General features: G+C 39.6%; 1 protein-coding gene and 1 pseudogene across 4 annotated transcripts in view; one reads left to right on the top strand and one right to left on the bottom strand.

Annotated features, from left to right (window-relative positions):
* The window catches only part of MCF2L2 (MCF.2 cell line derived transforming sequence-like 2), a 330371-nt gene that overhangs the window by 116174 nt on the left and 196293 nt on the right, over nucleotides 1-17904 (top strand). The gene's annotated exons all lie outside the window — the stretch shown is intronic.
* On the bottom strand, nucleotides 14654-15296 carry LOC139438771 (SREBP regulating gene protein pseudogene; annotated as a pseudogene).

Raw genomic sequence — 17904 nt, 5'->3', positions numbered from 1 at the left:
TTTAGCACTGAAAGTCATGTGTCCCAGGAAATCCCTCAGTTCTGGGAAAACTGGGATGGCTAGTCACCCCACATTTGACTAAGTTCTTAAGCAAAGTAGTAAAATTTCAGTTAACCAAACTATTTTCTATATGTAGCTTACTGAAAAACATTAGTATCAGAGCTTAACTAAGAGTAGAGGAAGTGGATGTGGCTCAGATGATAGGGCCTCCACCTACCTACCATATGGGAGGACCTGGGTTTGATCCCTGGGGCATCCTGTTGAAAAAGAAGAGAAAGCGTGCCTGTGCGGCAAGCCAGTGCGTGTGTGGTGAGCCAAGTGTCCACGTGCGTGCCTGTGCAGCAAGCTGAGTGCCCACACGGTGAGCCAAGTGCCCATGTGAGTGAACCAAGTGCCCGCACAGCTAGCTGAATGCCCATGTGGTGAGCCAAGGGCTTGTGCAAGTGCCCGCGTGATGAGCCAGTGCCCATGTGGCAAGTCAAGTGCCCATGCAGCAAGCCGAGTACCTGCATGGTGAGCCAGTGCCCACACAAGTGAGTCACACAGCAGGATGATGATGCAACAAAAAGAGAGAAGGGGAGAGTGAAGGTGAAGTGCAGCAGAGACCAGGAACTGAGGTGGCGCAATTGACAGGGAACCTCTCTCCACATCAGAGGTCCCCAGGATCGAATCCCAGTGAATCCTAGAGGAGAAGAAGAGAAGACCAAAAAAAAAAAAAAAAGAAAAGAAATAGATATAGATCACACAGTGAATGGGCACAGACAGCAAAAACAGCAGGGGAGGGAAGGGGAAGGGGAAGGGAAAAAAAGAATATAAATGCCACATCCCACCATATGTCTGTTGTGGTATTTTTGGGTTGAGACACATTTACCTTAATCTCTTACATGTACTTATTTATATTTAATGATATTCAAAGTGTCAGATTTGAATTATCAAAAATTCAATTGTATTTTGTTACTTAGGAGCTGCTAAGATTGGAAAATGACGCAATATAGTGTTTCAAATATTTTCCATATCAAGAGAGCATTCATTTTGTGGCATGAGCATTGGTCTTGGAGTCTGAAGCCTTGGACTGAATTTTAATGCTGCACATAGGATGTGGCTTCTGGCCAGTTTTTTAAAAAACATCTGAGGATTAGTTTCCTTGTCTATAAAATGGAAATAATATCACCAGCCTTTCAGGGTGGTTGTGACGATTATATGAGGTAGCATTTGTGCAAGTGGCTAGCACATCAAAGAACCTCAGTGTTGAAAAGAACAATTGGGATTAAAACAACCGACTGTTAACCAAAGAAATACGTTGATCAGAAACCTCATTTCCTGTGCATTTGGTTTAGTTGAGGTTTTTAACACCCTTGTTGAACAAGATAAGGAGAACTAAAAACAGTAGTAGAAATTTCTAGGTGTTGTTTAGAATGTACATTATCTGAGAAGATTGTACTCAAAATCATTGTCATCATTCATCTTTCTGAACTGTGGCTGTATACAGTTGTGTCAGGAGATATGGCCCCTTATGTACACAGGTTTTCCCTCAGAAGATCCCATATTCTATTCACCAAGGTTCTCTGGTCTTGGGGCTTTTCTTTGTGGAGATAAGAGGAACCTTGTTGTGACGGCCCCTTGTCCTCAGTTTGCCTGGGGAGTGGGGGGAGACATGTTGGCAGCTGCATACCTCATAGATCAAAGAGCAGCGGTGTTTATGCACTGTATTGTATTTGCTGAGCCTTTTCCAGCTCAACCTCGTTTAAGAGTCCTGGTGGCTCCTTTACAGCATTTAAATCAGTGAATATTTGGTTTAAGTGGAAATAAAAGAAAAACACTAGCAACAGCAAAATATACAAAATAAAACTGCCACAATGTACAAGCAGATTTGCTGTGAGAAAAAAAATGGAAGGGTAACCTATATTCTAGATATTAACTCCACGAGTTTGCTAGTTATAATTAGTTCATATCAGTGAGATCATACAAAACTAGTCCTTTTTGTGTCTGGCTTATTTCATTCAATATAATATGTTCAAGGTTTATACATGTTGTCACACGCATCAGGACTTCATTTTTCTTATAGCTGAATAATATTCCATCGTGTGTATATACCACACTTTTTTGTCCATTCATCGGCTGATGGACACTTGGGTGGTTTCCATCTTTTGACAATTAGAAATAATGACACTATGAACATTGGTGTGCAAATGTCTGTTCGTGTCCCTGTTTTCAGTTCTTCTGAGTATACACCTAGCAGTGAGATTGCCAGATCACATAGCAATTCTATACTTAGCTTCCTGAGGAAGTGCCAAACTGTCTTCCACATTGGCTATACCATTCTACGGTCCTACCAGCAGAGAATAAATATTTTTGTCTCTGCATCCTTTCCAGCGTTTGCAGTTTTCTGCTTTTTTTTTTTTTAATAGTGGCCATTCCAGTGTAAATGAAATGATATTTCATTTTGGCTTTGGTTTGCATTTCCCTAATATCTAGTGATATTGAGCATCTCTTCATGTGCTTTTTTTAGCCATTTGTATTTCCTCTTTGGAGAATTGTCTATTCAGGTCTTTTGCCCATTTAAAAAATTGTGTTGTTTGTCTTTTAATGGTTGAGTTGTGGGATTTCTTTATATATTCTGGATATTAAACCCTTATGAGATATGTGGTTTCCAAATATTTTCTCCCATTGAGTTGTTGTCTTTTCATTTTCTTGACAAAGTCCTTTGAGGTACAAAAGTATTCAGTTTTGAGGAGGTCCCATTTATCTATTTTTTCTTTTGTTGCTTGTGCTTTGGGCATAAAGTCTAAGAAACTACAGCCTAACAAAAGATCTTGAAGATGACTCCCTACATTTTCTTCTAGCAGTTTTAGGGTCCTGGTTCTTATATTTAGGTCTTTGATCCATTTTGAGTTAATTTTTAAAATAATTTTTAAATTTTTAAAGAAGCTTTAGATTATGTAAATGTTAAATAAAAATATAAGGGATTCCCATATGCCCCACTCCCTCCCCTCCCACACTTTTCCACATTAACAACATCCTTCATTAGTATGGTACATTTGTTACAATTGATGAATCCAAATTAAAAGCATTGCTGGTACAGTTTACATTATAGTTTACAATTTGCCCTGCACAATTTTGTAAGTTATGACGAAATACACAATGACCTGTACCCATCACAGCAATGTCATGCAGGACAAATCCAATGACCTGAGAATGCACCTATTCTTCCCTCTCCCATCCCTCAAAAGCTGCGTTTACATCAGTGATACTAGTTCTTCCATTGCTAGAATAATACTAAGTCTATAGTAGAATAATAAGTCTACTTTAGTCCATTGTTCATTCCCCAATCTTGAGGATTTGGGGATGGTGATGTCTATTCTTCTAATTGAGAGGGGGCTTAGTTTCCATGGGGCAGATGAATGGAGTTATCTTTCTTGCGGTTACAGACACTCTCTGTTCCTTGGGATGGGCATTGCTCATCATCATCTCCTGTTAGTTGTCCTGGGTGAGGCCAATAAACTGGAGAGAAGGTGTTGCAACTCTGCTGAAATTCATCGCTGAACTGGCACATGGATGGACCAAAGACTTAAAAGTCTGGGACATATTTATCAAGTACAGAGCTAATTATGGGTTCAAATAAAAGGGGCGAGAGAGTCAGGTGTAGAGAACTTATAAATGAGTCTAACTCTGTTACACTGGGGAGCATAAATTCCAAATTAAGGCCCACTGGCAGGATGCTGAATTCCTGAGCTGTCTGCCCTGCTTCTGGGCATCTCTAGAGGTCTGGAATGGTGGAGGTGGTGCTACTGGCATCAGGAGCCCCCCTATTTGAGGCATTGTTTACTGTGGCAGTCAATGAAATCCTGCTGATGCATAAGTGTAACTTCTGGAATGACCTCCTGACTCATTTTGAAATCCTTTAGCCATAAGAACTATTTGTATTTACCATTTCCCCCTTTTGGTCAAGGTCTTTTTCCATATTCATTGCTAGTTGGCACTCGGTAATAATCCCTTGGTGCCAGGGAGGCTCATCCCCAGGAGTTGTGTCCCATGCTGGGGGGGGAAGGTTGCTGAGACCAGCTCAGCAATAGGTTTGCATGAAGGGAACGTGATGCAGAACTGAAGGAATAAAAGGACAGAAAGAAAGACACAAGAGAGAAATTAAAGATGGGACCAGGGGGCTCAACAGCTTCTGGAACTGAGAGCCTCAACCCTAGTTTCCACACCGTATTTATTAGAAATTACAAAGCAGTATGTATCTATGTTTATTTTCAAGGCTGCTTGTTATTAAAGCTGTAGCACCTTCAATGCTAGGGAGCAGGCCATAACAAAGTTCAAACGTTTCCACATGCAGACAATTTTCGTGCTGACCAGACAGTGTTCCGTCTAGTCAAGGCCAGTGTTCCTAAGCCCACACTTCTTATCTGCATTATGGAAACGTTCCAACTTCAGGCCAGGCTCCCACCTTCAAATTCAGACTATTTTCCCACAGAAGGTAGTGCATTTATATGCAGAGTTTGGCTTAGAGAGAGGCCACATTTGAGCAACAAGGAGGCTCTCAGGGGGTAACTCTTAGGCAGTATTTAATACTAGGCTAAGTTACAATTTCACAAGAAAAGGTTCGTAAGTACAATCATCAATGCCAAGAGCCTGGCATAATGATCTGTCTTCCTTCTCTAGACATTGCCCTTGCACTCAGGGGATTCTTACTGTCCTATTAGAAAATGTAGCAGAACTCCCCAGGATGGGAATTGGATATTCTTTGGTTATTGTGTAGATCTTCACCCACCAAGATAATGTCCCATGAAAACTTGAACATACTTATATGTCTTAGAGGCATGCCACAGGTGAACTCCTTCCCCTGTGTCCCCACAACACTGACACCCTACACCAGTGATCCTCCCCTACAACTGCTGTGATCTGTCTGTGATCCAAAATCTCTCCAAAAATGTAGCCAAGAAAATGAACAAATAAAATTAAAAAATGAAATAATGATTTTTAAAATAACCAATAAAATATTAAAAATCTTAAAACAATTTGAAATAATTTAAAAATTAGAGACATTGTGTCTTTCATCACTGTAAGATCTGTTGTCTTGTATGTACAGTGACATTTTCTTCCATATATTTCCCTAGTATCTAATTTTTTCCATATTCAAAGAAGTTTTAGAATACAGAAAAGTCACATACAGAATACAGGTGATTCCCATATATCCAATACCCTCTCCTCTTACCCCCCTCCCTTATTAATAACATTTTACTTGTGGATGGTACACTTACTACAATTGATATACGAATATTGGAGAATTACTACTAACCAGGGTCAATGGTTTACATTATGGTTTACATTTTGGATCATACACTTTTATAGGTTTTGACAAAATTTGAAATGACCTGTATCCATTATTGCAAGATCATGCTGAACAATTCTAATGCCCTACATTCCATCTATTCTATTCTTTCTTCCCCCTCCCCTCGGAACCTATGGTAATCATTATGTTTCAAATTTTGAAGAATAAGATTCATAGATACTTCCAATAATATGGAGGGCTTGATAATTAGTCTGGTTTTTTTTTTTTTTCCATTAGGTATTGCCTATGTTCTGGAGGGATTCCTGTCCCTCTAATTGAGAACAAAGCAGGACTCACCAGTATGGGAATTTAATACTTTCTTGTTTTTAAGTTAATTTTTGAATAAGGTGTGAGATAAGGGTCCTCTTTTATTCTTTTGGAAATGGATATTCAGTTCTCCCAGCACCAATGGTTGAAGATCCTGTTCTGTCCCAGTTGTGCAGACTTGAAAGCCTTGTCAAAAATCAGTTGATGGGGGAGCAGATGTAGCTTAAGTGGTTGAGCACCTGCTTCCCATGTTTAAGGTCCTGTGTTTGATCCCTGGTACCTCCTAAAAACAAAAAAGCAAACAAATGAAAAAACCAACTGTCATTGGGGAGCAGGTGTAGCTTAGTGGTTAAGTGCCTGCTTCCCATGTACGAGGTCCTGGGTTCAATCCCTGGTACCTCCTAAAAAAAATTAATTGATGAGGCTGAACAAATGTATGTTAATACTATAGTATGTTAATATCAGGCACACACATACAAAAAAAAAAAAGATTATGCTAAGCGAAAGGAACCAGACACAAAGTACTATATATTGTATGATTCCATGTATATAAAATGTAAATTTAAGTCAATTTATAAAGATGAAATTAGATTAATGGTTATGTAGGGCTGGGGAAGGACTGCTAAGGGTTTTGGAGTTTTTCTTTTTGGAGTAATGAAATTGTTCTAAAGGTTTTTTTTTTTGTCTTTTTTAATTTTTTTAATGTTACATTAAAGAAAATGAGCTCCCCATATACCCCCCACCTCCCTTACCCCACTCCATGTTCTAAAGTTTTTGTGGTCATCAGTGCACAACATTCTGATTATATGAAAATCTATTGATTATACCCTTTGGATAGATCATATGGTATGCGAATATCCCAATAAAACGGCTAAATAAATAAATAAATAAATGTGCAAGAATAGCCAGAAATAGCAGCTGTGTACAATGGGAAGCAGAGAGAGATTGAGAGGTGAAGAATTTTCTTGTTTGTTTGTCTGGTTTTTGTTTATTATTATTGAAATAATGAAAATGCTCTAATAATGACTGAAGTGATCAGTGCACAACTATGTGATTACACCACATACCATTGATTGTACACTTTGGATGAACTGTATGCTTTATTAATATGTATCAATAAAATTGCCTTTTTTTCCCTCCCCTTTTTCCCCATTGTCTGCTCTCTCTGTCCATTCGCTATGACTTCTTCTGCGTCTGCTTGCATTATCCACTGGCACTGGGAAACTGCGTCTCTCTTTTTGTTGCATCATCTTGCTGCGTCAGCTCTCTGTGTGTGGGGTGCTACTCCTGGGCAGGCTGTGCTTTTTTCACATGTGGTGGCTCTCTTTATGGGGCGCACTCCTTGTGCATGGGGATTCCCTACACAGGGGACACCGCTGCATGGCAGGGTACTCCTTGCGTGCAGCAGCACTGCACATGGACTAGCCCCCCACACAGGTCAGGAGGCCCTGAGGATCGAACCCTGGACACCTGTTAATCACCCCCTTGTGGCTTTTTGCATGCTGTCTGCTCTCTGTGTCCATTTACTGTGTGTTCTTCTGTGTCTGTATTTATTATTTTTATTTATTCCACCCCCCCACCCTTGCAGCTTGTTTGCTTTCTGCTCTCTGTGTCCGTTCACTGCGTGCTCTTATGTGGTTTTTTTTTGCTTGTTTCCCTTTTTGTTGCGTCACCTTGTCGAGTCGGCTCTCCGTGGTGCTTGTGGGCTGGTAGTACTCTGTGGCGCCCAGGCCAACGGCTCTCTGCAGCATGTGGGCGGGCCTGCCTTCACAAGGAGGCCCCAGGATACGAACCCAGGGCCTCCCATATGGTAGACGGGAGCCCAGCTCATGGAGCCACAGCCCCTTCCCCTGATTTATTTTAAAAGAAATCAATTGACCATAGCTGTTTTGACCACTGTAGCTTTGTAATATACTTTAAAGAGAGGAAGTGTGAGTCCTCCCATTTTGTTCTGTTTTTTAAAGATATTTTTGTCCATTCAGGGCCACTTACCCTTCCTAATAAATTTGATAATTGATTTTTCCACTTATGCAAAGTAAGCTGTTAGAATTATTATTGGGATTGTGCTGAATCTGTAATCAATTTGGGTAGAATTGTATTGTCCTTCAATTTATTTAAATCTTCTTTGATTTATTTTAGCAATGTTTTATAGTTTTCTGTGTGCAGGTCCCTAAAATCCGTGGTTAAATTTATTCCTAGATAATTGATTCTTTTAGTTGCTAGAATTTTTTTCTTGATTTCCTCCTCAGATTGCTCATTACTAGTATATAGAAACATTATTGGTTTTTGCATGCTGATCTTTTTTTTGAAGATTTATTTATTTTATTTATCACCCCCATTGTTGTTTGTGCTCACTGTCTGCTCTCTCTCTCTGTTTGTTGTGTGATCTCTGTGTCTGCTCATCTTCTTTTTAGAAGGCACAGGGAACTAAACCCAGGACCTCCCATGTGGAAGGGAGGTGCCCAATCACTTGAGCCATCTCTGCTGTCCATATTGATCTTGTACCTCATCACTTTGCTGAACTTATTTATTCGCTTCAGTAGCTTTGTTGTAGATTTGGGAAGACTTTCTTATTATAGGATCATGTCATCTGCAAATAATGAAAGTTTTACTTCTTTCTTTCCAATATATATGCCTTTTATTTCTTCTTCTTGCCTAATTGCTCTGGCTAGAACTTCTAGCAAATGTTGAATAACAGTGATGACAGTGGGCGTCTTTGTCTTGTTCCCAGTTTTAGAGGGAGTGCTTTAAGTCTTTCACCATTGAGTATGATGTTAGTTGTGGGTTTTTCATATATGCCATTTATCATGCTGAGATATTTCCTTCTACTCCTATCTATTGAAGTGTTTTTTTTTTTTTCATGAAAGGCGGCTAGATTTTGTCAACTACCTTTTCTTTGTCAATCAAGATCATCATATAGCTTTTCCCCTTTGATTTGTTAACATGGTGTATTACATTAATTGATTTTCCTATGTTGAACCACTATTGCATACCTAGAATAAAGTCCACTTGATCATGATGTATAATTCTTTTAATGTGCTCTCAGATTCAATTTGCTAGTATTTTGTTGAGGATTTTTTGCATCTATATTCATTAGAGAAATTGGTCTGTTCTTTTCTTTTCTTGTAGTATCTTTATCTGGCTTTGATATTAGAGTGATGCTAGCTTCATAGAATGAGTTAGGAGTGTTCCCTCCTCTTCAATTTTTTGGAAGAGTTTGAGCAGGATGGTATTAATTCATCTTGGAAAGTCTGGTAGCATTCACCTGTGAAGCCATCTGATCCTGGGCTTTTCTTTGTTGGGAGGTTTTTGAAGAATGATTCCAACTCTTTACTTGTGATTGTATTGTTGAGGTCTTCTCTTTCTTTTAGAGTAAGTGTAGGTTGTTGTGTGTTTCTAGGAAATTGTCCAGTTTATCTAAGTTGTCTAATTGATTGGCATACAATTGTTAATAGTATTGTCTTGTGATCCCTTTTATTTCTGTGGTCAGTAGTAAGGTGTCCCCTCTCATTTTTTATTTTATTTGCATTTTCTCTCATTTTTTGTCAATCTAGCTAAAGGTTTTTCAAATTCTTCTTTATGCTCACCAAGTATCTTTTTAATATCCTTTATTTCTTTAGCCACATTTTCATTCATCTCCCTGAATTGATTAAGGAGATTTATTTGAACATGTTTGATTAGTTGTTTCAAATTCTGTGTCTCCTCTGACTTTTTAATTTGTTCCTTTGACCAGGCCATATCTTCCTGTTTCTTAGTATGGCTTATACTTTTTTGCAGATGTCTGGGTACTTGATTAACTTGATGAGTTTACCCTGCTGGTCAGTTTCTCTCTCTTGCCTAGGGTTTTATTGTCCATTGGCTTTGTTAAGGCTCTTCTATGATACTTGGTTCAACTTATTCTAGATCTTTAGAATTATCTGTATTTAACTGATCAAAACAGGGCTAGGGACCTATGAAGGAACACAGACCAGTTCCAAAGAGTCCTGGAGAGAGGGTCAGGAAAGATGCCAAAACCCCCCCCCCCCCCGCCTTTTTTATTTTTTTGGCTCATTGAAGCTGTACTTTCCTGCTCGTTGGCAAACAATTCCCCTACCCCTAAGGAGGAAGTTTTTTTTCAGCCTCTACCTGGCAGTAATGAAACAACAGCTATGGGAATCCTTGTTCTGGTCAGGCTAGAACTGTGATTCAGAGCCAGAGCCCAGCAGTCCAGACTCACCGTTCAGAAGCCATGTCACCATTGGATCATTTCCTCTACACTCTATTCTCGGGGAGGGGAGGTCTTTAGGCCCCTCTCTGTCCATTGCAACCAGCCATAGATGGTACCCAAGGCAAGCCTTAAGGGTGGAGGATGGGTGCCACTCACTGCCATGGGAACCTCCCTATCCCACTCTTTTCTGGATGTTGTACAGTGCTCCACTGCTTCTAGAGCCCCAGAATCCTTGATTCAGGCAATTTCTGCCTGTCCATTAGCTGTTTTATAGGAGAAGTGGAATCTGTAGTTCCCTACTCAGCCATCTTACCCAGAAATCCTATTCAGATATTTTTAATATTCCATTTTCTATCCTTTATTGGCTTTTTAGCTATGGTTTCTCTAGTTTACAGTATACATCCTTTAGCTAGCATAGTCTACCTTGAATTGATTTTATAATACTCCACATACAATGTAAACAGCTTAATTTCACTTCATTCAATACTAGTTTCAGTAGTATACTTAATATAATTCCATTTATTCCATCCATCCTTACTGCTATTGTTGTAATATATTTTACTTTTACATGTGTATTATACTCAATATTTTGTTATACTTGCTTCAAATAGTCAGTAGTCTTTCAGGGAAATAAAAAACAAAGTGAATAATATTTGTCCACTCTACATATTTATTTGGTTACAGCGTTCTTCATTCTTCTTTGTAGATTCAGGTTTCCATGCAGGGTTATTTCCTTTCAGACTCATTTCTTTGCCTGTCTAGTCCCAGAATATGCAACCATCACTTCATAAGAAAACTATCTCTAGTATTTGTTCACTAAGGAAGTGCTTGACCCTTTTGGACTTTTTAATTTAGGTGTCTTTATCTTTAGAGTTCTCTAATGTCTTTTTTAAATTTTTCGGTTTTTAAAAAAATTAAGCAGTGTTTTGATAGGAGCAACAACATTCCTAACCAGCAGCTGAATCTTATTACCCATATATTTATCCTTTTCAGGCTGTTTATTTTTCTTGTGCTTTATGCTTCCAACTTTACACACCCTAGAGTGCTTCTTTAACTATTTCTTGTAGTGTATATCTATTGACAATAAATTCTCTAGCCCTGGTTGTCTGGAAATATCTTTATTTTACTTTCATTTTTAAACTATTTTCAATGGGTGTAGACTTCTATGGGTAGTTCTTTCAGGTCAGTACTCTAAATATATCTTTCCATTGTACTCCAGTTTCCATAATGTCTGTTAAATAGTCAGTGATTATTTATAATATTATTCTTCTGATGGTAATATATCCTTTCTCATTAGTTGCTTTGAATATTTTCACTGTCTTTCATTTTTAGCAATTTAGCTCTGATATATCTAAGCTCTGATATATCTGATATATCTGATATATCTAAGTTGTTGTTGTTTGAAGAGTTTCTTGAATCTGTGAGTTTATGTCTATCAAATTTGGAAAATTCTTAACCATTATTTTTAAAAATATTGCTTCTGTACCATGTTCTTTCTCCTTTCCTTCTAGAACTTTTGTTCATGCCCCACATCTCTCTTCCATTTTGTTCTTTCCATTTTTTTCTCACTGTGCTTTAGTTTGAATATTTCCAGTTGCTTTATTTTCAATTCCACCTAGCCTACCTTCTGCTGTGGTCAGTTTACTATTAAACCAATCCAATGAATTTTGTTTTTTTTTCAAATGGGCAAAAGACATTTCTCCAGAGAAGATATACAAATGGCCAATACACACATGAAAAGATGTTCAAAATCATTAGCCAATAGAGAAATGAAAATTAAAACCACAATGATATACCGCTTGACACAAAAATAGCTACTCTTTTTTAAATGGAAAAATAAGTGTAGGTAGATGTGGAGGAATTGGAACTCTAGCGCATTGTAGTGTAAATGTGAAATGGTATAGCTACTGTGAAAAATGATATGGCAGTTCCTCAAAAAGTTAAATATAAATTTACCATTTGCTGTGGCATTGATGTGGAAAAAGTGGCCATGGTGGCTGCTGGGTGCGGGGAAGGGGAGGAAGAGAAGAGATGTGGAGGCATTCTCAGGACTTGGAGTTGTCCTGGGTGGTGCCCCAGGGACAATTGCTGGATGTTGTATGTCCTCCCATGGCCCACTGGATGGAACGTGGGAAAGTGTGGGCTATGGTGTGGAACACGGGACATGGGGTGCAGCGATGCCCAGAGATGTACTCACCAGATGCAATGGATGTGATATGATGATGGGGGAGAGTGTTATTGGGGGGGGGGGGGAGTGGTGGGGTGGGGGTGGTGGGAGCGAATGGGGACCTCATATTTTTTAATGTAATATCTTTTTAAAAAATCAATAAATTGAGTAGAATTTGAAAAAAAATAACATAAATGAAACATCAAAAATATAGGGGTCTCCCATATACCTTGCCCCTCCCCTTCCCATAATTCCCCCTTTAACTATGTCTTTCATTAAAGTGGTATATTGCTGACAACTGATGAATGATGAACACATACTGAAGTGTTGCTACTAAATATTGTGTATAGTTTATATTAGAGTTTATACTTTGCACTGCCCATTTTTATGGGTTTTCAGAAAATGTATAGTGGCCTGTATCTGTCATCACAATATCATGCATGGCATTTCCAATGTACCCAAAATGCCCCATGTTATGCATGTTCTTCCCTCTCCCTCCTCTCAGAACCTCTGGTAACAATTGTCTTTATATTAGTTTCGCAAGTTCTTCCATTACTAGAATAATAATATACTTTAGCCCATAAAAAAAATAAAAAATAAAAAAAATAAATTTACCATTTGGGAGTGGGTGTAGCTCAAGCAGTTGAGTGCCTGTTTGCCACATATGAGGTCCTGGGTTCAATCTCCAGTACTGACTTAAAAAGAAAAACACATTAGACCCAGCAACCTCACATCTAGATATATACCCCAAAGACAGTGAAAACAGGGTCACAGAAACTTGTATGTCAGTGTTTATAGCAGCATTATTAACAATAGCCAAAAGCTGGAAACAACCCAAGTGCCTATCAGCAAATGAATGGATTAATAAAATATGGTCCATAAACACAGTAGAATATTCGATCACAAGAAAAATTGAAGTTATGAGAACTGCTGCAAAGTAGAAGAACTCTGAAAACATGCTCAGTGTAATAAGCTAGACATGTAAAGACAAAAATTGTATGATCACACTTAGATGACTAGAAATAGCAAATTCATAGGGGTAGAAAGTAAATTAGAGGTTATCAGGGGATGGGGAGAAGAAAAGGGAGTGTTTGTAAAAAACTTTTTAAATTTCAGGATGAAAAATGAGCCACTACCTGACAGTTTACTCTCTAAGAAAGCCAACAGTCCCCACGATTGTGGGGATGGGCAAGTCTGTATCCCGTAGGGCAGGCCGCTACTGGAAACTTGGGTGAAGGTTTTCCATGAATTCCCCAGGAGAACCTGGCTGCCTGAAGTAGCAAAGAAAATTCTTCCTTCTAACAGTTGAAATCTTACTTCTCCTTTTAAGGCCTTCAGCTGGTCAGATGAGACTTCCCTCATTGGTGAAGGCTGTCCCCTTAATTGATTGTAATGTACTCAGCCATAGATGCAATTGACTCACTGACATGAAATACTCTTAGAGTAACAATCAGGCTAGTGCTTACTTGACCAAACACCTGGCTACCAATAATCTACTCAAGTTGACACAAGAACTTTACCATCACAGTTGGGTTTTCTTTTCTTCTTTTTAAACATAAATGATGAATTATCTAAATTGCAAATCATTGGGAAACTGAGCATTTGCACCTATTACATTTAGAGAAGCTAAAAACAATAAAGAATGAACAAATACAGCCAGCTGCTAACGCATCTCCATTTAAGAACTGACTTAACACTGGTTTCTCCAACAAGACAAGGGAACGAGGTGGCCCATGATTTTCCTGAAACTCCCTTTGTACTGTGGCTGAGTACTCATTTCAGAGGAAACGAGAACAGAATCTTCCTGTGCAGAAGCCAGAATTTCTGATTAACTGTTCTCTCACATAGGTATACAAGCATATTCAAATATCACTAGAAAAGAACCTGTTTGCACTATTTTGCATAGAATTAGAATTGAGCAGTGTCTTTGACTTTTCAGGTAATTTTATGTGTCAGGATATGGTTAATTTCTTGATGTTCAGGGCCTACTCCTGAAGACAATATTAAAAATAATAATAATAGCCCCCGATGTAGCTCAGTGGTTGAGCGTCGGCCTCCCACATGAGGTCCCATGTTTATTCCGTGGCCCCAGTGTGGGGAAAAACAAAACCCTAAAGAGAAAATCCACATTCTAAGAGACAAAACATTTTATCTGGGCAAAGGGATAATTTAACTCATGAACACAAGAAAACAAGAACACTGACAATAAGAAAAATAATTTCCTTGAATACAGTCAACTAGAAAGGCAAGACATTTTCCTACACAAAACATTATCACTTTCTCACTACTCCAAAGAAATCCAATAAATAATTTTATGGTGAAAGGGCCCGGATCAGAACAGTTAGTAAAAACTTGGCCCTTGACACCTGGAGAACAGAAGTCACAGCTCCCCCACAGGAACACTGGTTGTGCCATCCAGGAATCAACCACCCAAAGCTGGGTCTGTGGTTTTGTCTTCTGTGAATGTGAATAGTTGGACTTTCCATGTTGTTTTACAGAACAGTTTCAGCTGGTTAAGTCCTGGGCAATGAGTGCAGCCAGAGTATAGCATGAGAAGTAGTTTCCCACAAGGCCTTTGTCCTCTGACCCGTGCACTAGTCTGAATGCTGAAGTCTGGCTTCCGGCTGGCAGTTCTTCAGCAGGGTCTCTTCTGGCCCTTCCTTTAAGTCTTCTGCGCTCATCAGGCAGGGAAGAGCTCAGAAGGGCTTGCGCCACAGCAGTACTTGGCTATGGGGTCCTATAGATGTTCTCCTGCTGCACACTCTGAGATGAGATTCTGCATTTTGCCAGGCACAATTCAAAGTGATCTTCCACTGCCAAGAAGAGGTTCTGGAATGCCACTGTTGCCCAGCTGAGGAAGTGCTCCAGGAAGTGGCTTGCTGGGCTGGAGGCAGCAGGAGATGCAGTACTCATAGGTGCCGCAGCAGCCGCTGGACAAGCAGCCATTGCAGCAGTATTGCTTTGTGCTAGGACAGGACACGACAGCAGCCATTCACCTGCACTCCTTCCTTTCTAGTTCATCCGTGATGGCGTGCTTCCCTTGATTGCTTTCTGATTACTTACTGATTACTTTCCAGGGAAACTGCACTTCCAGGGAATGGGTTGACCATGGGCTTGAACCTGGGGAAGATTCCAATCTCTCACTGCGCTTTCCTCCTGCTTGAAGGTGCTAGTGAGGAGGTAGTTGAGTGAGACCCTGAGACCAGGGCGAGCACCCACCTCTTCTACAGAAGCCCGTGCCACACCGTGGCCACCAGGTTCACCGGCAGTGGAGTGGGGCAGGCTTGGGGCCTGGGCTTCATGGCCCCTAGCAGCCCGGGCATGTTCTGCAAACCCCGGTTCTCAACCCAGTGAGTTTTGTTTTTTTTAAAAGATTTATTATTATTATTTTTATTTATTTCTCTCTCCTCCCTCCCCCCCAGGTGTCTGCTCTCTGTGTCCATTCACTGTGTTCTTTTCTTTTCTTTTTTTTAAGATTTATTTATTTCTCTCCCCTTTTCCCCCGCCCCAGTTGTCTGTTCTCTGTGTCTATTTTGCTGTGTGTTCTTTGTCCGCTTCTGTTGTCAGCGGCACGGGAATCTGTGTTTCTTCTTGTTACGTCATCTTGTTGTGTCAGGTCTCCATGTGTGCGGCGCCATTTCTGGGCAGGCTGCACTTTCTTTCGTGCTGGGCGGCTCTCCTTACGGGGCACACTCCTTGCGCGTGGGGCTCCCCTATGCAGGGACACCCCTACGCAGGGACACCCCTGCGTGGCATGGCACTCCTTGTACGCATCAGCACTGCATGTGGGCCAGCTCCACACGGGTCAAGGAGGCCCGGGGTTTGAACCGCAGACCTCCCATGTGGTAGGCAGACGCCCTATCCATTGGGCCAAGTCCACTTCCCCCAGTGAGTTTTTTTTTAATAAATGTTTTTTAAAAAATTTATTAATTAAAAAAAGAGATTTATTTATTTTTATTTCTCTCCCCTCCCCTTCCCAGTTGTCTGCTTTTCTGTGGCCATTTGCTCTGTGTTCTTCTGTGACCCATTCTATCCTTATCAGTGGCACTGGGAATCTGTGTTTCGTTTTGCTGCATCATCTTGTTGTGTCAGCTCTCTGTGTGTGTGGTGCCATTCTTGGACAGGCTGCACTTTCTTTCGCGCTGGGTGGTTCTCCTTACAGGGTGCACTCCTTGCGCGTGGGGCTCCCGTACGAGTGGGGCTCCCCTGCGTGGCACAGCACTCCTTGTGCGCATCAGCACTGCACATGGGCCAGCTCCACACGGGTCAAGGAGGCCCGGGATTTGAAATACGGACCTCCCGTGTGGTAGACGGATGCCCTATCCATTGGGTCAAGTCCGCTTCCCAGCCCCCAGTGAGTTTTTAATGTCAGTGTTTTGTAATTCTACAAGGTTCATTTGATACTTTTTCATAGATTCTAATTCTCTGTTGAAATAATGAATCTTTTAAATAGACAAGTTTTAATGAGGTATAATTCATATACCATATAATTTAGGCATTTACAGACTCAAATGAATAAGCATAGAATTACCATAAGACTCATCAATTTCACTCTCAGATACATACTTAAGAGAAAGGAAAGCATGTATTCACACCAAAACCTGTACACAAATGTTTATAACAGCATTATTCATAATAGCCAAACGCGAGAACAGTGGAAATGTTTATAAATGGATGAATTGATAAACAAAATGAGATTTATCCATTTAATGGACAATTATTTGGCCATAAAAGGGAATAAAGTACTGATATGTGCAATAACTTGAATGAACCTTGAAAACATTATGCTAAGTGAAAGAAACCAGTGATAAAAGTCCACATATTATATAATTCCATTCATATCAAAGTCCAGAATAGGGAAATCTATAGAGACAGAAAGTATATTGGTGGTTACTTAGAGCTGTGGACAGCAGGTGGGTTGTGAATGGGGAAATAGGAGGATGATAGCTAAAGGGTACAGGGTTTCTTTTTGAGGTAATGGAAATGTTCTAAAATAGACTGTTGATGGTTGCATTGTCTGTTAATATACTAAACACCATTGAATTTTATACTGTAAATGGGTGAATTATATAGTATATGAATTATATCTCAATAAAACTGTCTTTTTAAAAAAAGTTCTGGGTCCTTCTGTGGCTACTCTTGTTTGACAACCAACCCCCCAAATCTTGGTCCCTTTAAATCCATAATCTCTAGTCTCTGCGTCTTCCGCCTGGAAAATGTCCACAAGAAATATGGATATGGGGCTGTTATAAGGGTTGACCCGTGATGCTCCTTAGATCAGCTACTTATCTTTTCTTATAGGTTTTGTTTAGCTCTTCTGCCTTATTTACATACACACTCTTTTTAGGATGAAGTTTACCTTTTATCCAAATGAGAGAATGACTGAAGGTTTACTATGGGCCAGCTTCTTTTCATGCACTCAATTTCTTTTAATCTCCATGAAAAGCATGTAAAAATGATCATTAATGTAGTTGGTACTTAATGCTATAACATTGTTCTAAGTATTTTATACATACTAATTTTATCCTCATATCAACCCTATGAAGTATGTACTATTATTATTTTTCCTTTACAAATGAGGAAACTGAAAAACTCTAGAGATTAAGCAAACTTCCACCCAAATATATACATACATAAATTCATGATTCAACTCTAAGGCAATCTGGCTCCAGAATTTGTGCTTTTAACCACTTAACTATTTATGGTACAATTTTACAGATAAAGAAATCAAGTTTTAGAGAGGTTAGGTGATTTTCCCGAAGTCTCAGTGCTAGGAGGTGGAAGCACTAAAGTTTGAACCTTTCCTGTTTCCCTTATGCCACAATTCCTCCCAAAGAGAGGGAAGAAAACATTTCTAATTTTAGGAGTTTAGTTTCAAAGTGTGTTTTGAGAATTTTATGAGTACTTAAGGAGACCAAACAGCTTCCTTAT

Source organism: Dasypus novemcinctus, chromosome 4 (genome assembly GCF_030445035.2).
Source record: "Dasypus novemcinctus isolate mDasNov1 chromosome 4, mDasNov1.1.hap2, whole genome shotgun sequence".
NCBI lineage: Eukaryota > Metazoa > Chordata > Mammalia > Cingulata > Dasypodidae > Dasypus > Dasypus novemcinctus.
Note: the sequence above shows the minus strand (reverse complement) of the source record. Positions and strands in the feature narration are given on the sequence as shown.